Genomic DNA, 23,257 nt, shown 5'->3' with positions numbered 1-23,257 from the left:
CTTCCCATCTTCCCCTCTACCTCTGTTTCCTGGGGGAGAAAATGAGATTCCTGAAATTGACACCATAAGTGAAACATTGTGACCTCATTTGGGGGCGGTCCTGGGGCCCATTTACAGTGTGAATAAGTTTAAACCTGAGTTTTCTGGATTTCAGGATACTGTATTTTATTAGGCTTTGAAACCCCTATTTCCTGCTTTTTTAGTGCTCTGAGTTAGTTTGACAACTCTGGACTTTCTGGAGTAACTAAGACCGGGGCGTGTTTAGCGGCTGGAGTGTGTGTGTGTGTGTGTGTGTGTGTGCACGTGTGCACACACACAGGTGCGTATGTGCACGCGCATGTATGCGGGTGCAGATCATCGAAATTTCCTCCAGTCGTTAAAGAAAACAAAAGACTCTTTTGTTGCCTACCGCTTATCAGACTTTCCAACTTCTCGCTTTCAGTGCAAATGAACTACGTGGTGTAAGGGCAGAATTGAAAGGGTGCCATAAGAATGGGATTAGAAATGGGTAAAAATAAAAATAAAATGGATGGAGGCTTAACCACCTTGAATGGGTTATCTGACAGTAATACCTTTGTAAAGCTGACTGTCAAAGTGAAGGACAAACAGTGTTCAAAGAAACACCAACCGAAAACACCAAAGAAATACCAACCAGGCTTAAAAACCACCAAGGCAACTCGTTGTCTGGGGCGGGGTTGAGCAGGTGTGCATGCGTATGCGTGCAGACGGAAGACGGGAAAGAAAGACCACGGTTGAATCTGTCGCTGTCAGAGCTGTGGACGTATGCATTATGGTAGAGATGATGCCTTTCTGGGGAGGGAGGAATCCTTTTCCCTGGAAATGTTGGCTTTGTCCCATTACCCTGAATCCCTGTCACCAGGTGATGCACCCAGCTAATCCCTTTTGGTGTGAAATGGTTTTTGGTCTTGCTATTAAGAGTAACATTGTAAGAATGTAATAAGAATATTAATAGTGCTGTCTGTTGCTTAACCCATGTGCTGATATATTCATCATACATGTCAGCTCATTTGGGAGGAGAAGGCAGGAAGGAGGAGGCAGCGGCCGCAGCACGCACCACGGAGGACTTATTCGGTTCCACGTCAGAAAGTGACACGTCAACTTTCCACGGCTTTGATGAGGACGATTTGGAAGAGCCTCGCTCCTGCCGAGGACGCCGCAGTGGCCGGGGTTCGCCCACAGCAGATAAAAAGGGCAGTTGCTAAACCCACGGAACAGACTCTCTGGGCGACTAACCGTCACCCTCTGACTTTGGTCATTATTCTGGGTCTGATATATATTTTTTTTAAATGAAAGTCAACTTTAGGTTTTCCCTTCATCCTTGCTTTTTCCTCTCTCCTTCCACACGCATCCTCCCCCCCGCCCCCCATTTTGGGTATGTACAACAGAAGCACAAACTACTGAAACAAAGCAGAACAAAAGAGCAGGATAACAGTCCTTCAGAGAGATGGCATTGTGACGTACTGTTTATTTTCCGTAGAAATGGGAAGTTAGGTGGATTGTCTCTCTTTGGGGGGGGGTGGTGGGGATCTTTTTGACATGAGCAGAGTCGATTTCCTCAGTTTTCCTATTTGTTGGCAAAATGAAGAGAGGAGGAACATTGGGTTTGGAAACAACGAATAACATTAAAAATGATTATTTATGTATTCTAGCTATTATTAGAAATGGACCTTTTTTTTTTTTTTTTTTTTTTGAGAGAGAGAGAGAGAGAAGGCAAATCAAAGCAATTGAAGTGATATCCTGCTTGGGAGAGAGCCGCTGGGGGAGGGATTGATTCAAGGACACCTAGTCGGGAGGATTTCCTCACTGGGAGATGATGGTGCTTTCTGTACCCCACGGAGTGTGTGGCTCCCTACGGCAGACCCCCTCCCCATTTCTGCTCCCTGACCTTTCCGTCTTCCTCCCTGCTTGCGAGAAAATGTCAGCAGCTCCTGGGAAGTCTGGGCCTCCGCGTGTGGCCTCTCTCCAGCACCTGGGCCCTGACTCCAGCACCTCCCGGGCTCCTCCCCTCCACCAGCATAGCTGCTGTGGTGTAGTCGCTGGGCTTCTCCTCACTTTCCTCCTGGCGAAGAGCAATTTCCGAATGCAGGAATGGAATATAAACAGAAAGTCATGGACTCAGCAGTGACAAAGCAAGCCGAGGCCGCGCTCATGGAAGGAAGAATGATACCTCACAGTATATGTCCCTCTCCCCTGGCCCCTGTTGACAAACATAAATTCCCGTTGGATGATCAAGTCTCCCGTGTTTCTTCTTCTATTTTTTTTTATAGTGCCCTCCAGGCACTTTGTTTTATGTTTCCAATAGCACCTCCTGAAATAAACCAAAGCAACACTTGCTCAAGGTCCCTGGGCGATGGAGAAGACCATCCACCTTGTTGGCAGTCCCAAGAATGAACAGCTGTGCAGTCCTAGTCAAAAGGTATGTGTTGGCTGGCCTGTCTTACAGGGAGGGCAAAACCATCATAGTTGTTTTTTTTTTTTGGTTGTTGTTTTTTGTTTGTTTGTTTGTTTTTTCTTTCTTTCTTTCTTTCCTGTTCCTCCCCTGGCTTGTCTTTTGTTTTCCTGGGTTCACACCACCTTATTAGTGTGGGCCTGGCTACCGGCGTGGAGTGTCTTCCCTCCAGCCCTCTGCTTTCTGCGTGTGCATGCTTACCCACGTGGGCCTGGGCCTAGTGTGGCAACCGAGGCTTGCTTGGACTATGGGAGGGACCCTGTGCGGAGAATGGTGGGCTTCTGGCTTCTGGCTTCAACCATAAGAGAAAATGGCTGGGGCAGTGCTTGGCTCACTCTGCCTCCCTTGGCTGCATCTGGTGGGTGGAGTCCAGGGGTCTGAGGTCGGAGCTGGCTACTGTACTTGGGTGGAAGGAGAGAGTTCAGCCACACGGGGTCTGCATGTCTAGGGTGGTATTCCTTGCTCCACGGACCAACTTAATAGCCAAGGGGATGAGTCCAAATTAAAGAGGATCTCTGATTAGGAAAACACTCAACTGCACTGATCTGAAGATTCTAAACTTCCACTAAGTGTGGTCAGGGTCTCCGGCCGCCATGAGAGCACAGGTCCAGAGACATGGGCGCTGCCATTTGGCTCGGGTTGGGAGAACCAAGTAGCCACCCAGGCAACAGGCCGCTTGTAAGTGTCTGGGAAGATCTACTTTGACAATCCTGGCTTTGCAAATCTCCATGAATGAGACCTCTCATTAAAATAACAAACCCACCGAACAAAAGCAAAGACTAAGCAAAGAAACCCACAAATGGACTCTTTGTGCTTCCCTGGTAGCCTGAGACAGAAAGAACTTCTACTTTTCTCCTGCTTGAAATGTATAAGTGCTGGCCTGGGCATTTGCTGTCAGTTGTGAGAGAATGAAAGGAACAACCTCACCCACTTTGGGGATGTTCTGCCTAATCTGTATGTGGCCCTGCTCCTAGCAAATATGGAATAAACCTCCCATGTTGTATATTCCTGCATGCTCACCTGTGTGAAAAAGCCCATATGGTCAGCTGCAGTTGATTTCTGCTAAGGGGGTATGACCTGCTCTTGCTGTCGTTCTCCTTATCATCTGTTCTGTTGCTTTGACTTAGATGTTGGATTCCTAGCATTGCGACTTGCTCTCACTGATGAAGTGTGAGCTTCTATGTTAATAAAAATATGTCTAACCAATCTATACGATCTTTCAAAATCTGTGTAGTTGTTTGTAGTCCTAACATTTTCAATGACAGCTTGCCTTTGAACTTGAAATTAAAAAAAAAAAATCTACTTAATTTGAATTATAAAAAGCCACCTAATTTCAGAGTCTAGCTTGGGATTCTGAAGGAGAACCAAAATGAAGACCTGTCTAAACAAGGCAATCTCCCATGGAAAGATTTATCCGAGGGTGGCTAAATGCTTCTCTATTTTAATTTTACGAGCAGAGCTGGATCTTCAGTTTCCCCTTTTGGGGGTAGTAGATGTCCTCATCTTTCTCAGTTGGTGTAGCCAGCCGAGCATAGTAATGTATCCTAGCATGGCCTGAGCACCTTGCCTCACCTTGCTTATAGCATCTGTCAGATGTTACATCCTTTAAAAAAACAAAAAGGAACTGGAGGGGACTTCGAAGATGATCAAGTTCAAATTTTCCACTTTTCTGTTGAGAAAGATCAATCCAGAGAGGTTGAGTGATGTTTGAGGGAGTGGAATGAACGTAGCTTTGAAGACAAATGTCTTAAGGTGAAGGAAGGAAACTCAGAGGAGGCGCAGGAGAGGAAGCTGGCTGTCTTGGGTTTCCAGATGCCTGCATGGTTGATGTTATACCTCTATCCCCCTTTCTCCATATAACAACTGCCAACATTTATGTGCCAGGCATTGTTCTGAGTGCTTCCCCTAGGACAGTTCATTTAATGTACCTAAGGCCTCACAGTTAATAAGGAGCCAGCTTTTGATCCCTGGCAACCTGACTCCAGGACTTGTATTCCTTTATTATTGTTCTGTGCTGCCACTTGCCTGGTCCTGTATATGGAATATAGGAATATATTAAATACATATATATTAAAAAATTTTTATTTATAATTTTTAAAAGTTTGGATATCATTAGTTTATTATAAAAGAGAGACATGGAAATTCTTTACATGATGTAAGCTTTCAGAACTTCAGTGGAATGGGCAGCTTCCTGTGATGCCATTTCAGTAGTGATTTTTTTCAATCTACGTACTTCCCGACAATGTCACCCATCGTCTCTAAATAAAAAGTAATCCTTGTCATCTAGAACTACTTTGGCGCCTCTGTATTCTGGGAGAAGAACTTTATTTCCAACTTTCATGCTAACTGGTTGAATCTCTCCACCCTTTCCTTTAGAGCCCAATCCAACAAGCTAATACAGTTGCTTGCAATACTTTTCCTTGAGATTTTCCTGGAATCATAATGCCTCTTTTGGTTATGGTTTCGGCTGCACTTCTTTCAACTAATACTCCTTTTCCAACTAATACTCCTTTTCCAACTAATACTTGGTCAAAGAGGGGAAGATATAGATAGGTAGGTAGGTAGATAGATATCCCTCGCTTTTTCTCAGGTCCAATCAAAGAAAGGGGTATTGTAATGAATATAGCTTTAAAAGATAACCTTATTAAAAGCAAATTTAAAACTGAAGAGTAAACAACTAGATCCCCAAAAAGACAATTCCGATTAAAATTCTGTGCAGAATATTGCAGAGAGCTCATCTTCTAAACCATCATTTCTAGACATTCCCTACTGACCGACACCTATTAGGAATGAAGTCTTTTTTGTGTGTGTGTGTGTGACCTCAGGAGTTGCAAGAGCTGCGCCTGCAGTCAACACATCTATCATTTTGTTGCTGCTCTTGTTAAATAAGTATCACTACTCAAATTCAATATAAAAGAAATTAGAGTCATCATCAATGATCTGACTAGTATCCTTTGTCCTCAGCTCAGGAAAGCACCACCCAAAATGCTTTAGACATGTCACCAAATTTTCTGAGTCTTAGCCCAAAGATAGGAGAACTGAAGATACAGAACTTTCTAAATTTGTTACAAACTTCCAATCCCCTGGGGAGAACTGTTGATGTAAAAGTGATGACTGTTGTTGTCTATCTGATGTTTTTTTTCCCACCTAGAACAATGTAATCCTTTATTTCTGTTATTGAGACTGTGTAGAGATCAGGTCCTGTAATCTGTAACACTGGGAGTGAGAAATACGCATTTAATTTTTTAAAGGTACTTTAAAGTCAGTAATGCAATTTGCTACTAGTATTTTAGAGAGAAAGATTTAATAAAAATATGATGTTCACATCAATTGTACCCCTTTAAACCTTCCTGCTTACTTTGTATCTCTTTATGCACCTAATGGGCTGCAGCCTGATATTGCCTTTAGATAGCACTTGAGGGAACACAAGATCATTACTCGGGGAGAGAACTAAAAGCTGTTTGGAGGTACTCACTTCATGGTGGAATAAAATTAATTAATATTATCCCAATATGCCTCCTGTTACATCTGATGAATATGATCTTCAACTTGTACTTACAGTTTGAGCAGCCTCACCAGGCTCAGTAAGTGGTATTTGGGTCTTCTAATAATCTTTCCCCAGTCTATACGGACTTCTCCATAGATCATATTTTGAGATTTACTGAGTAAAATGAGTAAAGCTTTTGAGGTCTTTCATTCAAGACCTCATTGGATTGAGAGGAGGTATTTGATGCTATAAAACAAAATAAAACAAAACAAATTCACATTAGATTCCTGCTGAGAAATAGCAATGTTGAAGTTCTTGTGAACTTTCCCAAGGAACTAAGGTTGAGCTTCTTACATGGGCAATGTTTTGGTGGTGATATTGGGGTGGGGGTGAGGGTGGGAGGGGTGAGGTGGCAGAGAGTGAACACTTCACATGCCCAAGTGCTTCTAACACTGAAGAATTGAATTATATGATACTGTTTTGCTCAATAAAAGTGATTTCTGACCATTTTCTCAAAATAACAGTACCGGAAAAACCATTCTGCTTGATTGATTTACAAAATAGCTGAGAATGATGGAAGAACACTGTCAGAACTGAATTATTAGCTAAAAAGCATTGGCAGTTAGGTTTTCAAAGTATCTCCACACTGGCCCTCAACCAATGACTAAGGCTTAAAAATTGTTAATTTTGAAATAATTTCAGATTTACAAGAAACTCACACAAATAATACAAAGAATTCCTATGTACTCTTTACTTAGATTCTTCAAATAATCTCAATAAAATGATCACGATCAGGAAATTAATATTGATGCAATACTTCCCAGTCTATAGACCTTATTCATATTGTGCCAGGAGTCTCACTAATTATGTCCTTTTTCTGGTCCAGGATTCATCTAGGATCACATGTTGTATTTAGTTGTCATGTCCTCTTAAAGCCTTTTAATCTGGAGTAGTTAGGTCCATAGTCTGTCTTTGTCTTTCATACCTTGATGCTAGTCAATTCCTAGGAAGCCCTTCTCTTTGGGTTTGTGTACTGTTTCCTAAGGGCTACAGTCAGGTTATGAATTTGGGTAAGAGTACCATAGAAATGATGTTGCACCCTTCCTCAGGGCCTCATATCTGGGGGCACATGATTGATTTATCCCATGATTGGTGACTCAGACATTTGTCCTTTTAGCTTAGGTTCAGGCTAGTATGTTTATACACATTGTCATTCATATATGCCTTTATTTATTTGGTGACTAGAGGCTGAATAACAGCGGTATGCTTATGACTGCTCAGCTCTGTGAAGAATAGGATGAAGTTAAAGATGGGACCAATGGATTTGGTGTCCACTGGATTTTTGGCAATCTAGTTGGGCAGACCAGATATTCACAAGTAGTTAAAAATGTGTGAGAGCATCATGGGGTAGTATGTGATTATTTTTGCTGGGCATCACAGTAGTCAGGGAGAGTTGCTTGGAGGAAGCCATCCAGATCAACTAAGAGCTCTAGATGGGCTATTGCTATTTAATCTGTAGGCAAGAATGTCTGTTGTCAGAGAGGATGGAGATGGGCTAACAAAAGGCAGAGCTGGAGATCACAACCTGAACCATGTAAAATGGCAAAATCACAAGTGAAAAACATGCTAAAGTATTGTGCTGTCGTGTTTTGTTCATGCCACTAGTTTGGTGCTTAACATAACATGACTGTAGTCTTTCTCATCCAGCAGATGGTGTGTTCCTTGAGGGCAAAGATGATGTCATTCATGTCCCTTGGACAGTGCCTGACACCATTGTGCCATAATTATTTGTTGAAAAAAACTGAGAACTGAGCAATGTTTCTGAGCTAATTAGTGGAAGGATTTAGTGTCTCATTCCATACATGGTGGATGCTCAATAAATACTGTGGACCGAGAGGTTTGAGAGGACATATCTGGACACAGCATCCATTGGTCAAATCAGAGGGGGGCTGGTTCTCCAGGAGCCAGTGAGGTAGTGATGGGGGGTCAGGAGGGAGAATGAGGGTGTGAGGAGAGGGGTAAGGGGAAAGTTGAAGATGTGTGGAGGGATGGAAAGGTAGCCTCCTTGAAGGGGACTGAAAGCAGAAGACTGAGAGGCAGTGGGACATTTTCAATAGCCTGCCTTTGGCCCAACCAGAGGAAATGAAGGAGGAAATGGATGTTAGGAGCACAAGTTTGGGAACCAATCAGCTATTTTCTAGGTGGCTTAAGTGGGGCAAAAGAAGAATGTGTATGTGTGTGTGTGTGTGTGTGTATTGGGGGGGGTCAAGGAGGGAAATTTGAAGAGATTGAAAGGGCATCAGGGTATGGTTATGAGAGATTCACTAAGAGTAGTAGATGATATCTGACTGGAGGGGTCGGGGGCACTGGGAGAGGCACAGAAAGACTCCCGGAAGGGAGTGAAAATTTGGGTGCCCGATAAGGGAACACTTGGCAAGCACCTGTGGGAGGTCTGAATGCCAACTAGTTTTATCAGTAGAGTGAAGGGGCTGGAAGCAGGAGGCACAGTGAAGAGATGAGCGCTAGGGAAAAGGACCAGAGTCTGGGAAGGGGCACCAGGAAAGCAGATCTGAGAGGTGAGACTGGGAGGGGGTAGGATGGGAGGGAGGGGAAGGAAATAGGAGCAGATGGAGGGGGAGGGCTTGGTGGTGGGTAGAGGTGAGGCTCTTCTCAGCCTCCCTTTGAAAACATTAAGTAGACAGAGTCTCAGTTTTGGAAGCATCTATACCAGTCTTGTACCCCTGAACAGTGAGTAATGCCTTGGGTATTAGAAAGAAAGATGGACGATGGGGGGGTTCAACTGAGCCACTCATTTGGTTTTGAACTTTGGTCCCTGCTGCCTTGGCCATTTTCAAGTTGGGCCCCTCCTTTCTTTCCTCCCTCCCTCACCACCCAGCCCAACATGACCTGGGCACTGTTTAGGGGTACCCAGCTCTGCGCTCTGCTTCTGGGGTGAAATGTGATAGTACTTGGTTGTATTGCTTTCTCCTTTGTGCGGAATACTCCATTCCTTCTTTTTTTTTTTTTTTTTAAAGATTTTATTTATTTATTCATGAGAGACAGAGAGAGAGAGATGCAGAGGGAGAAGCAGGCTCCCAAGGAGCAGAGAGCCCGATGCGGGACTCGATCCCAGGACCCTGGGATCATGACCTGAGCCGAAGGCAGACGCTTAACCATCTGAGCCACCCAGGCGCCCCGGAATACTCCATTCCAAAGACTGAAATAACTTAGCAGATTTCATTTCAGCTAGAAGTAAAATCCACTCCTGGTTGGTACTTATCCTGGCTAAAAGACCTGTGAGGATTGAACTGCCACCAGGTTCCAAGGCTGACAGTTGGGATCACTGGGCTAGTTCAGGACTCGAATGAATCTTTGGGCTTGGTTCTCTCCCTCAGTAATTCTGACAGCCTGAAATCACTTGGGGTTGGGGGGCGAGGGTGTGTGCATGAAGCCTCAGGCCGCAATGGGGCATCCGTTGGGGTTTTTGTAATTGCCACTGGTCCTACAACCTAGAACTACGCATTTCCACTTAGGTGACAGGCAGACAGATTGCATCGTAATGGTCCTTCTGGGGTATTTTAACAGCGGAAAGATGCAGCTTCCAAGTAGAGGAGAAAGAACAATAGATTTTGCCAGCACCCAGTGTTGCCTACTCCACCACCTAGGGACTGAAACTGCAGCCGTGTCCTCGCTGTTTCTTGTGTCACCTGGTTGCCCAGGCGCAGCTGACCTTCCCGATCGCTGGCTGATCTCGTGCTGCTGGTGCTCACGGCACAGGAGACACTGGCCTGGCTCTCCTTGCACATGGCCGTGGTCTCATTAGCATGGCCATAGGTAGTACGTTCTCTTCCTTCCTTCCTTTGTTTTTCTTTTCAATTCATTTCATTTCCACCACCCCCTTAATTTTAATCTTTCCTTTTTTAGGTAGTTGTCCTGTACTGTTGTTTTTGTTTTATCTTTCGTTGCCTTTCCCTCTGCAGTCAACTCTATGACCTGGGGACTCCGGCATCCTCCAAGCAAGCCATTTCCGAAGAAGGTGACAAGAAGCCACGTTGATTTGCGCCTCCTCCTCCTTCTCCTCTTCCTCTTCCCTTGCCTGGCCCCCTCCTGCACGTGTGTTTCAGCCAACACAGGAGCCTGGATTGTGGAAAAGCCTCTAGCACGACTCAGCTCAGCTCAGAGAAGTCTCGGGAATGGCCTAAGTTTGTGCAATAAGAAGATTTTTTTTTTTTCCTTTTTTAAAATTCTTCATTACATTTTCTTTAAGTGTCTGTGAGAAAGTACCCAGGTCAGACTGGAATTGCTCTACAATAGAAATAACTAAACACGAACAAACTGACGGAAAAAAAGAGTTAACTATTTTATTTATTTCAATATTTAAAAGAAAAAAGTGCTGACGTGGCACAGTATTTTTGTTTAAAGTACCTTCTACTTCGAAAGTTAAAAGCAATTTTGTGAAGACACGAAATCAAAAGAGTACTTAATGTAAAATAAAGACTGCATATTAACTCTAAGGAAAAATACCCCACATTTTTAATAAGAAAATAAAGATCAACTCTGCTCTCTCAGGCTTTTAAAAAAGCCATTCATGTATGTGCTTTAGGTATTTTTATTTCTGCGAGTTGGATGTGGTAAGTGAGGAGTGATTGGTTTTTTTTTTTTCTTCTTCAAAATTCTATTGAAAGTGTTGGTGATGTTATATGGTTATGTGTTAAGATGTGACCGAAATAAATGAGCCACAAAGGCTATCAGCAGTCTCTCCATCCCTGCCCCCCGCCAAAAAAACTCCTTTCCCCACCCCCTCCCTGTAGGCAATCCCCATTTATCTGGATGTCAAGAAGCAGCTCGCCTTCTGGTCGTCATGCTGATGAGGCCTAGTTCAGAAAGGAATTCCGTCTAGTGATTAACCATATCTCTGCGAGGGCAACATTTTCAAATACAGCTTTGTTTAAAATAATGCAGTGAAGAAAGAGCAAAAAAAAAAAAAAAAAGGATGACAAAATATGCATCAGCTGAGATGATGTTCATTTGGTCACCTAACAACTTCCAGAGGAGACTTGCAGAGGGATCCTTCTGCTGAGCTGGCTTTAGGGGGCCTAAAGTTCTAGAGTTATCTCCAAGGACAAGGAAGCCCAACCTGAGTGACAGAAGCCTCAAATTCAGTTGCTCATGGGGGTAAAGGAGAAAGGCTCGTTTTCTAACATGTTCCCTTGTGGCCATGTGGGTGGCAGTGAACATGATGGCCTAAGAAATGTTAATTCAGCTCTGTGTCTGTGGCCTAGGGATGGAGCTGGGCTGACTGGCCGGGCTACTCCGTTCTATTCCACATCTTCTGCATTTCCATGCTCTTGACCTTCCCTCACTTGCAAGCAGAGTCATCATCATGAACATGCAGCCTAACGCCAGATATTCCCGTCAGCGAGTCCTTGAGTGTCAGTGTTACTGAAATGGGTCTGAGCTTGAGAATCTCTCTTGCCTTTGAAAGGGGAGATTGGGTGGCACAGAATTCCTGCTAGCCCCTTCAGCTTTCTCATTCAAGGCCAGTCCCGGGAGGAGCTCACCGAGGGTGTCTTTGTATCCTGTAGCCCTTTTCGGTGACATTTTCTGATAGAAAAGGTCCCTTTTCAAAATGCTAATAATTATAATAATAACCCACTCTCCAACCAACTCCCGCAAGATATAATGTGTAGAATTGTGATAAAGCTTTGCATAATGTAGGGTTTGTATCAAATTTGTGTAAGTTTCTGTTAAATAAAAGCCTGTTTCCAATGCTCCTATAGCATCTCTGTAAATTTTGCTTTACCGACCTCATCCTACTTGAGTTTGACTTTCATACCATCTTGAAAGGATTCTGCCCACTTGCATGCCCAAGCTGTGTTGAACCTCATTGTTTCATTGAGAAGCGCGGTGCAGAACAGCGGTTGCCGCTGGCTCGGCTGGCGGGTGGTTGGCTTGGGAAGTGATTGGTGCCCAGAGTCGGTGCCAGTGCTTGCTCTCTGAGTCCAGAGTTGCTGCCATCCACCCATCATCACCACAGCCGTTGTCCCCCTCTCCGTGGAGAGCCTCTTTATGTGTCCAGACTTGATACACCTGTCGAATGTTGCCGTTATATCCGTGCCAAGAATAGTTTGGCATAAGAGCGCAAGATTTAGTGTGTGCTTGGAAAAACCTGGGAGGTTAATGTTTCCATTGCCTGAGAGGTGCTCTTGGTAGAGTGTCCCCAGGCTGCCAGTTGGTACAGCTGTCAACCCTATGATCGGTTTCTTCTTGTGCGTGGAAGTGAACACTCTTCTAGGATGGGCGCTGAGGGCAGGTGGAACCAGACCAGCCTTTCAGGCCACGTCTTGCCCTCTGAGCATTGTCACATTGTGACATTTATTATGGGCTTATAAGTTTACCTAGCAGTAAAAAGCTCCCCCCACCCGTATACCCTCCTTAGGCTTTTGTTTTCTTTTTATTGTCATAAAATACGCATTACATAAAATTTACCATATTAATGTTCAGTGGCATTAAGTACATTCACACTGTTGTACAACTATCACCTCCATCCACCTCCAGAACTTTTTCTTCTTCTCCAGTTGAAACTCTGTGCCTATTAAACAGAACCCCTCATTCTCTCCTCTCCTTAGCCCCTGGCTAGCACTATTCCACTTTCTGTCTCTGTGAATTAGGCTACTCTAGGTATCTCATATAAGTGGAATCCTACAGTATTTGTCCTTTTGTGACTGCCTTATTTCTCTTAGCATAATGTCTTCAAGGTTTGCCTCTCGTAGCAGGTGTCAGAATTTCCTTCCTTAAGGCTGAGTGATAGTCCATTGTATGCATGTACCACATTTTATTTATCCATTCATCTGTTGATAGATCCTTGGTGTAAATAGAAGGTTTTGCACATTTATTACATATCACCCACTTCCTATAGTGACTTAAATTTGAGACACTAGACCCCATTCAGAGGTCATCAATGGGATTAAATATCTTCTTAGGAGGGAAGTGATTGCACCTGAAGTCTTCCTTCTAATTTACGCCCTAGAAAAGGGTACTTTGATTCTAATGGGCAAACATTCTGTATGTAAAGTGTATCTTACCTCATGACTAAGGCTTTCTTTGTAGGTATTGTCTTTGGGCTGCTTTTAGGGATAAGAGGTCTAGCATGCAGCTGTAGTGTCAGTATAAATAACTAAGGATTAGAGGGGACCCAGCAGAATCAGTTGTCTTTAATGATGGCCCATGAGGGTAGGGAGGGCCTTTTTCAAATGATAGTGAGTTGCTGGCAAAGCGTGCATGTGCTCTATGTCTGTAGATGGTCACTAATCAAGAGGGAGGGGAAAAGTATACACGTGAGCCAAAGAATGACAAAGAGAAAAATCACTCCAAATATATTTGGAAATATATTAGCTCACGTCAAATGTTAGTTCTGGGGTAAAATTCAGATGCCTACAGAGCAGGTATCTTCAGTGAGTGAAGCAGGACAGGCATGAGAAAATTAACAGTGCCAGGGAGAGGGGGCAGCCCTTGATACTCAGCCTTAGGACATGGGTAGACCCTAGGCAGTGGTAGGGAGTGTATGGAGCCAGACAGCACCCATGCTTTGAATGGGATAGCTGCTACCAGCTCAAGGGATCCTACCTGCAGGCATGGGGACTTAGGGTTCTCAGGTCCCAGGTTTCTCAAGAGGGACCAAAAATTCAGAAATTTTGGTGAGATCTCCCCAAAATGTTGGTAGTAAATTGAAAACACTGAAAATCAGTTTTGTGTGGACTAAACCAAATGTGAGTGTGTACCAGACACCCTTTGATGACTTTGGGACAGCCTTCCCCAAGGGCTCCAGTCTAGGTAAGGTTGAAGTTGAGGGTGGAATGCCTTGACCAAACTCCTTCACTTTACCTACGGATGTGTCTAATGGTAACCTGACTTAGAATTGTTATGTGCTGGGAATGGGCCCCTGGGTTGGTCTCTGGATGGAGCTAGGTCATTATTAAGCACATTAGGGATTCAGAATGAAATTCTAGTAGAAGATATTACCCTATCCAGTCCCCCTCTCTCTGCATATAAATGAAAGAGTTTCTCTTTGAAACCCTGGGTATGGCTATACAGTTTAAAGATATATATATATATATATATATATATATATATATTTATTTATTTCAGAGAGAGAGAGCATGCAAGCATGGGGGGGGGCAGAGGGAGAAGTAGAACCCCACTGAGCAGGGAGCCCGATGTGGGGCTCGATCCCAGGGTCCTGGGATCATGACCTGAGCTGAAGGCAGATACTTAACTGACTGAGCCACCCAGGTGCCCCAAAGATATGCTTTTTATTCTTTATCTTTATTTCACTTTATTCTTATTGCTGACCAGTCATCTGTTATATTACATTCCTTTTACCCTTCTTTTCTAAGATTTCCAAATTACTCCATGTGACCAGAACTCAATTCAAGTTTTATGTATCCCCCAAAGAGCAAATTTAGAACTTGTTTTGATTAAGAAATATATATATATATATTTTAAAGTACATTTAAAAAGTATATATATAAAAGTATATATATTTTTACATATATATTAAAAAAGTATATGTGTGTGTGTATGTGTGTGTGTATATATATATATATATATATATATTTATTTATTTATTTTTTGGAGAGAGAGAGTGGGGAGGGACAGAGGGAGAGGGAGAGAGAGAATCTTAAGCAGGCTACATGCCCAGTGCATAGCTTGACACGGGACTTGATCTTATGACCCTGAGATCATGACCTTGAGGCAAAATCAAGAGTCGGACACTTAACGGACTGAGCCACTCAGGCGCCCCTAAAGAAATATATATTTTACAAAGTGTTCTCTGAAATGAGATGCATAGAAGATATAAAATACTGAAAAGAAATTTAAATAAAAATTCAGGAGGGATATACATATTTTTATGATATATTTTTATATAAATATATATATTTTAAAGATTTTATTTATTTATTTGAGAGAGAGAGAGAGCATGGGGAGGGGCAGAGGGGGAGGGAGAGGGACAAGCAGACTCTGCACAGGATGCAGAGCCCAACGTGGGGCTTGACCCCAGGGGTGACCCTGAGATCATGAGCTGAGCCGAAACCAAGAGTTGGATGCCCAACCAACTGAGCCGCCCAGGTGCCCCTATGTAAATTCATATTTTATATAAAAATATATATGTCACTCCAGAATTTTTGTTACTTAAATTTGTCTTAAGTATTTCACATCTTATATGCATCTTATTTCAGAAGACACTACAACGGAGAACAGATTTCATGCAAAGTAGTATATGCAAAAACTAGTCACTTGGGTCAGGGTTGTTTTCTTGCTTTATTTTCTTTGGTCCAGAAGAGAAGGAGAAGGCTATTCTGAATAAGCAGTTTGTTTTCCTCATGCTTTATAACAGGGGCTCTGTAGACTTTTCCGTAAAGGGCCAGATAGTAAATATTTCAGGCTTTGCAGGCCAGATGTCTGTTGCTACTCCTCAGCGCTGGGGCTGTAGCATGAAAGCCACCACAGACAATATATAAATGAATGGGCACAGCCGTGTTCCTATAAAACTTTATCTACAGAAATAGGCAGCTAGGGGCGCCTGGGTGGCTCAGTTGGTTAAGCGGCTGCCTTCGGCTCAGGTCATGATCCCAGGGTCCTGGGATCGAGCCCCGCATCAGGCTCCCTGCTCGGCGGGAAGCCTGCTTCTCCCTCTCCCACTCCCCCTACTTGTGTTCCCTCTCTCCTGTCTCTCTCTCTCTCTCTGTCAGATAAATAAATAAAATCCTAAAAAAAAAAAAAAAAGAAATAGGCAGCTAGCTGGTCAGATTTGGCCCATGGGCCATAGTTTGCTGATCCTGACTCAGAAATAGAGAGTATTATACTATTAAATTGGCAGGTGGTGGTGGTTGATATTTAAGGCCTTTTCAAAGCATCAGGACTAAGAGAAGAATTTCACATCACCGGGTCAAGGGCAAGAGGTGCATTTCATGATCAGTAATGTAAGCTGTGCGAGGCCTATACCCAAAAATGTTTTTGAGCCAAAAATTCCATCACAAGATGTTAGAAAGCCATTATTAGATTTTCTAGTTTTGGTGCCGAGTCCAAACTACAATAGTACAGGGCTTACCAAAAGTACCTATAAATAATCCAGCCAGTCGACATGCTAGCCATACATAATGGTGACTCTTGGAGGCATAATGACTAACATCATTCATCTCTACCAACTTAAGCATGAAAAAAGGCCAAATGTAAAAGAGCTGAATTCAGGCAAATGGCTCCTAGAAGCTAAGTGAACATAGACCGTGGTTTGTGTATGAGGTAAATGATAAAGCAAATTTAGTAGAGCCCAGCTTGGGAGGTGTGGGGTTGTTGCAGTTAAAGAAATGGCCTCTTTCTGGTTCTCCAATGGCTGTGGCTTCCTGAAATTGTTAGTGATGAGGTGCTGAGGATGTTGCCGAGGTGCATTTCTTCCTGAGCACTCTGATGCTTGTGGTCATATTCAGAAACAGAACACTTCTCCCACTCAGTACCTCACATTCCAAAAGAACCAACGAGTAATTGTCTTCCCTAGATGGTAAGGAAGATTCCTGATACCAGATCTACTACAGAATTCAAACCTTCTTCCAAGTTAGTGTGGGATGAGCCTGACGGGCGGCCTATGAGCTAGTCATGCCAGGTGGCAGCTGCCTTGCCAAATCTATCAAAGAGATGCTCTTTAGCCATTGTGAGAGGATACTTCATTGTTTGGAGAGAATGAGCAACTTTTCAGATTTCAGGGTGTGTGTTAGGGGTGCTTATTGCTAAGTCCCCTGAGTTACTTCCAAGTTTTCTTAATAGGGTTCAGGTTTGGGATCAGTATGTTGTATGTCTGCTCCATTTGCGCCAAGCTCCACCCCGTGATCATACCTGGGGTCATCCAGATGTTCGCTTTTAGGCACTGACTAGAAGGAGGAAGATTCTAGTTAGAAAACAGTATGTCTTGTATTTTACATAAATATGGTGTCAGTAGCACAGTCCCATGGTTACCTGATCTTTCCTTCCACCAGAATAGGAACTACTTCGGTGTGAGGTGATCACAGTGGGTATCAGTGGTTTAGTACCCACTTGACTGATGTGATCATGGGGACTGTGTGGTTAGGGATCACCTGGCAGGACACCGTCATCACTGAGATGGACCTGGAAGTTCTAGCGGAACTAGCTGAAGGGGCAGCGTGCTATTTATTGTTGAGTTAGCCTGATGCCAGGCTGTGTTATGTGGGGCATAATGTGCAAGGGCTGGCAAGTATTTCTCCACTTCTACTCAATATTTGACACCACTGTGTTTGAATTAGCTGAAAATAACTGGGAAAACAAAAAAGTACAGAGAAGAATATTAGAAATAATTAAAGGGATGAACAATAAAGCCCTTTAAGAAAAGGGGAAAGGATTTGGGGTTAACTTGGGGGAGAGGATTGTGGTCACTTAATAACTATTCTTATGTGCATCATTGAGAAAAAAGACGCTGATCTTTTTGGTCTCTAGAGAGGACAAGAGAAGTAGGGGCTTAGAACACACTGACAAACAGTTCCTTTGACATCAAGAATTTTTGACTATTGAGGCTGATATGACCTCACTGATAGCCAAACACTTCTGCATAGGAGTGAGGGGTGTGGGCTAGATGACCTCTCAGGTTCTTGTCAAGTTTGGCAATGCTTTGAATTGTAGCTGGGGAACCTGCAAGAGTTAGTGTCCGACTCACCACCCAGGAGTGGGGAGGCCCGGGGAGAATTGGTCTTATGAATGTGTATTGTGATCATTAACCAAAATTACATTTCTAGGCTGGTTCCTATTCATACCGAAGCAATGTCCCAAGGCTTATGGGGACTTCCATTGTTTGGGTAATGTGAGACACCAGCTGGAAAGTGAATACAGTGGCAAGAGACATTTTCCTCCAGAGAAATGTTAAATATGTAAAAAACAAAGAGCGAGAAGCAACTGGAAAGGACAGTAAGGCCAAAAGGCCACAAGGGAAAATAGTTCTTCTGACAACTCCTTCTGAGTTCTGAGTCCCAAACCAGTTCTCATCTCATTGGGCTCCACCGTGTCCAGCATCATCCTCGGGCCACGGAGTTCATCCTTGCTCATAGGACCCGGATATGATTCTCAGCTTGATTTTGGTTGAACAACTTCACTAATATTCATGGTTGTCTACTCCCCTCTCCCCAACTTAGTAGGTAGGGGAAGAAAGATCTTATTAAAAGATAAAGTTAATTTTATATTTATATGTATAAAACAAAAATTCTGCTTGGGAAATCTGTGGTCAGGGTTCTTTCTACATTAACTTAGAAAAGAACTCCTATCGTTTTGCTCTGTGTTTGATTTGAAGAAGTAGGAGGGATTGTACTGTATTTTTTGGTGTGTGAAGTCAACCTTCTGAGGACCCGAAATATAAAAGAGGTTGGGGTCGGGGAGAGCTTGTGTAAGAAGGGGTGAAGGAGGGGCGTGATGAGTTGCTGGCATGAACACTTATGCTGAAATTTCTCCCTGGCTGAGTTATGGGCTCAAAGAGACTGGCAGTTTCTAATCCTGAAAAGTTCTTTAGTTAAAATAGATTGTTTTTCCTCTGTAGACATCAACCTTTTGTCCGTAATTGAAAAATAGATCAATACGTTTTGACTGCATACTGTTACTTTGTATAATGACCCTCCAGTTATTGGTTTGCTTTATGCTCCTGATCAATTAATCAAACATTTATTGAATGTCTTCTATGTTGCAATACTGTGCTCAGTTTTACAGGGCATAAAAGAGTCGAAACAAATTTCCGGGGGTACTTTCTATGTGCTAGTCACCAATAGGCTTCTTATAGATGTTAGCTTGTTAAAGCTGTCTATCAGTCTTTTCAGGTTCAGATTACTATTCCTATTTCACAGATATGGAAGTTGAGACTCAGGGAGATTGAGTTGACAATGGTAGTAGTCACGGCTGTAAATGTCTGATTTTTCCAATCGAGGATTTTCTGGCTCTGACTCTCTCCACTGTGTGAGTCGTCTTTTCTGTTCACAAAGAGAGGAGACAGGTGGTTAGCATATTATTCAAGACAAGACCATTTATAATTAAGTGCCAAGTTGGTACAAAATGTGAGTGCCACGCGGGCTGAGCAAAGGGAGTTTCCAGCGCAAGCGGAAGTAGCGAGGGAGGTCTTCGCGGGACGATGAGTGCAGTTGGGGTGAGCAAAGAGAAGACAGGCCACTGAAAGTGGAAAGTACCTGAGCCAAAGCGCAGAGGTGTGAGCAGCATGGGGGTGTTGCAGCCAGCGTGAGATGAGCCTGAATGGAGTGGAGGAAGGTCCTGGGCTGTGGAGAGAAGTCAGAGGAATGTACATAGCATCCTGGCATGGTGGGGCCTGATCCATAATGCGGGAAACAGGAAGGGAGGAAGTCAGTGTGTCCTGGGTTCTTGAGCAGGATGAATGTGATGTTTGGGACGGCTGAATGAGGACAGCCAAACTACACGTCAAGAAGTTTGGGTTCATATACTCTTCCCTACCAGACTGCCTCTGACCCTGTCGTGACTGGGGGATCCTAGCCCTTGGGGGGGAAAGAAGTGGTTAGGACTCCTTCTAAATGACTCGTGACAGAACCCCAGTGTATCCTGTCTTCTGTATGATGCTTGGCCAATTGATGAAATGTTCATCTTGCTGGGTATCAAATAATTCTGTGGGCTTTTTCTACCAAGTGTTATCCTGAAACCATCTTCTAGTATCTCCTGGTTTGTAACACATTTGAAGAGGAGTATGGGATATCCTGAGAGGCTGGTTGGCCCCAGAGAGCTTTGTATCTAAGAGATTGAAATTTGGGATCAAATCGATCTTGTCCTTTTTGTCAAGCTGGAGAGAGTTTCTTTGAAAAAGTGACCTTCAGACCTACTGGTCACTGAATGTAGTTGAGGAAAATCAAGGAAAGGAGGCTCAGATTCTGGCCCTTGCCTTGGTTTGGGTGTGCAAGCTCCTGGGACCATTGCCTGTTTGCCCTTAGCCGCTTCCCATGTGGAGGAATCAAGAAGTCCCGAGATTACGGTTCCTGAGTCCTCACTTCCATTTCTACCTCCCGTGCTCATGTCTCCCCACTTCATCTCGTCGGTGGGTTCTTTGCTGGCCCCCAGGGCTGAAAGAGGTGTCGCCATGTGGGGGGAACATGCATCATGAGTCCAAAGAGTAGGGCCATCTTCTCTACTTGGCCAAGAACGGTTGGCACTTCCACCATGCTCTCAAGGTTAGTTCCCTGGCAGCCTGGTCGGGTTACTGTCCCACTTAGCAGATGCATGGGCCAAAACTCAGCAGGGTTATGTGACATGGTCAGAGCCAGGGGGAAGGGCGGGGCCCGGGCTAGACTCTAGATCTCTAGTGCATTTGCCTTTGCTTATTATTTGCCTGTAACGTTCAGTGGCACTTATGTTGGTGTGGGCATGCCCTGAAGTGGCAGAGCCGTGGACTGAAAAGGTCACCTCCCAGCACAGAATTGAAACCCGCAATGGAGGAATATCCATCTTCCCTCTGAGAAAAGCAAAAAAATCGGAAGCCAGCTTCTGGATCCCCTCCGCTTCCCCCCTGCCATCTCCGCAGTCCGCCCCCGCTGACGTTTATGCAGCACCTGGACCTCCTACGGCACCGTCTCACCAAACCCTGTCAAATTCTCTCTTTCCTTCATCTGCCTTTGACTGCATCGATGCTGCAGATCGGGTTCGGCCAGCGCGCTGGGGCCAAGTGTTAACTGCATCCAGTGCAGTGTTCTGTGTCTGTTTCATGCCTCCACCTACATCACCTACATACTGGCTTGAAATTTCACTGTGTGCCCTGCAGAAAACACCCCAGGCCTGTCTCTAATGGCGCATTAGATCTATCACAGGCAGCTCTCAGAGTTGATTTTGCCCTACAGAGGATGCGAAGGTTGGCTTTAAAAAAGAAGTCCCTGCCTGGTGATTGGCGCAGAGAGAGATCTTCCGAGACAGCAACTTGCCCTTCCTGCTCCCTCTCCATTAATTCCAGGAAACTCTGCAGCTTGCCCTCCCCTGCCCCCATCCTCTGGTCTCTGTGCTGTGCTAATCACAGCTCATTTCTGCTGCACGCCTCATTTGGGGGAAGAGCACTCCAGGGCTCCCAAAATGTGAAGAGGGAAATTAAGGACTGTTGGCCAAATGAGTCAGCCCGCCACCACTGGGACAGCCCTCCTCCTCCCCGGGAAGGCCCCTGTGCCTTGTTCCAGGGTTTACTGGGAGAGGGTTTCCCCTGGGGCTTTTCCTCTGGACCAGATGGGGTTTTGTATTGTGTCAGGCTCCCTGAGCAGCCACACGCCATCACACGTTCTCTAGTCTCGTCATCTCCTCTAACAACCCTGGGATGTTGGGCCTATTTTACAGCTGAGGGAAAGAGGAGAAATGGCAGGTACTGATCTGCTTTGACTTCAAAAGCTGGTGCTCTTTCCTTCCTTTCTAACCATCGGCCAGGGAGGGGGACCCTTCGGCATTCTCCCCGCTCAGTTCTTAAACCAAGAGCTCTGGGCTTCTGTTCATTCTTGTTTCCTCTCCCCCAACCTCCTCTGTGAAACTTTACTTTTTTTTTAGTAACAAGAGTCATGCTGGCTCCTGGGAGAATCCATCCTGGCTGGGAGTCCTGTTACCCACTGGCCGGTCAGCGTTGTGGGTTTAGCCAGTATGCTAATGAATCTATGTTTCCCAGCAAGGGCTGACTGGGTCATTGCAAAGAGCCAGCTGCCCTGGCCACGCTCCCCAGTGCCAGGCAGCTCTGTGGGACCACTTTAGGTGTCTATGCATCTGTCGGGAGGGGAGCAAAGAGCTTCCTCTCAATCCCAGATGCGGTACTTTTCCTCTCCTGGGACTTCTTTGCTTCTCATTACCTCACTTTAAGGCTCCAGGCATCATTTGGTTGATCTGCTTCAAAAGAAATTCATTCTCCATCTGTGTAAATAAGGAATCCAACCTGGTATATTAGTCAGATGAACTCCAAAGTTCCACGATACCTTTTTGGTGAGAATGTGACATTAACCAAACAAACAAACCTACCTTTTTCTTCCATCGCCCTGTTTGCTTGCCTTATTCCCATTGTCCAGAGGAATGTTTCTTAGAAGGGTCTTTTTTCTGTGAAAGCCTTTAGAGTTATCCCCTTCTGGACACTTCTCTTACCCAGGAGGCCATGGAAAAGGGAGCTGGGTGCAGAATGGACAGTACCCAGGAATAGTTTGGCCCCAGGGTTTTGATGTGCATTCATCCTTCCGGAAGGCAGGGTCAGGGAGGAGTTAGCTGGTGAGGCCCCAGGGGCTCTCTTTTGCTGTGGTGGCTGAACCGAAGCAGAGGCGGCCCCAGGAGCAGGATGCCACGATTCCAGACCACCTGAGTTACACTCCCAGGAGCCAGTCCACACTGTAGAAAGACCTAGGAGACCGGGGTTAACCTTCCAGCCTCGCCGCTACCTTGCCCTGTGGCTCTGGGCTGGTCACTTCACCTTTTGGGGGCTCAGTGTCCTCAGGTGTCGAGAGAAGGGGTTGGACTGGGTGGTCCCAGCCTCACTGTGGTGCCGACAGTCAGAGGCTCTGAGGAGACTGAGTGAGGAACCCATGAGGGAGCGAACTGGTCTGACAAACTGCTTTGCATTTTAACTGCGGCTTTTTGGAAGTCAAGTTTTTCAGCCACAGGGGTCAGTTCGCTGGTGGAAGTTCCAGGCACCGTTCCAGGGGTTTGGGAAAGAGAGATGGCAGTTTGTATCTTACCCTGCCCCCCATTCCTGGTTACGCTGTGGGAGCGGAGGCCTGCTCTGTCCTCTCTGTCCACCCATCCCTGTGAATCCCCGCCCGCCCAGATCCATCCATCTCTTCCCCTGGAGAGGTAGTTGGAGAACTGACTGGGTTGGGTTAGACCGGGCATCTTCCATGTGGCTCCCCGGGCCCCTGTGGGGTGCGCACCTGCGGAGAAACATTGATGTCGTCCAGCTCTGGCCTTCCAGAGGTCAGGCTCCATTGTCCCACAGACTGGGCCCATTTCACATGAAACCACATTAGCCCCGACTGCCACTCTGTCCGAGGCTGTTGGGAGCAGAGAGGAGGCCTCAGAGCAGACCCAACAGAGGAGGAAACAGAGTCAATGCCAAGATTTCAGAGCTCCCTCAGGGCCATGTAGGCCTGAGGCTCTGGACTCCCCCTTGAGTGCTCTCTTCCTTGGGCCTCCTCCTCCAGCTATCCCCTCTATCCAGTCTCTGTTCCTCCCCTTTTGGTTTTAGGGAACTAATTAGCTTCTTTGCCTCGAAGCTCTTCCAGTTCCTCACCTTT

At 45.0% G+C, this 23,257-nt stretch overlaps 1 protein-coding gene across 4 annotated transcripts in view; it reads left to right on the top strand.

Moving 5' to 3' along the window:
- The window catches only part of DPF3 (double PHD fingers 3), a 245,264-nt gene that overhangs the window by 191,270 nt on the left and 30,737 nt on the right, over positions 1-23,257 (top strand). The window contains exons 9-10 of one of the 4 annotated variants that reach the window (XR_004299571.1): positions 1,024-2,437; positions 9,938-10,588. The exons of 2 other annotated variants lie outside the window; for them this stretch is intronic. The gene's annotated coding sequence lies outside the window, so the exon portion shown is untranslated. Of the gene's footprint in view, positions 1-1,023; positions 2,438-9,937; positions 12,125-23,257 lie in introns of those variants that run through there. One more of the 4 variants, XR_004299570.1, reaches the window with a different exon arrangement.

Source organism: Phoca vitulina, unplaced genomic scaffold, assembly GCF_004348235.1.
Source record: "Phoca vitulina isolate PV1807 unplaced genomic scaffold, GSC_HSeal_1.0 scaffold7, whole genome shotgun sequence".
Classification (NCBI taxonomy): Eukaryota; Metazoa; Chordata; class Mammalia; order Carnivora; family Phocidae; genus Phoca; species Phoca vitulina.
This window is presented reverse-complemented; position numbering and strand designations above follow the sequence as displayed.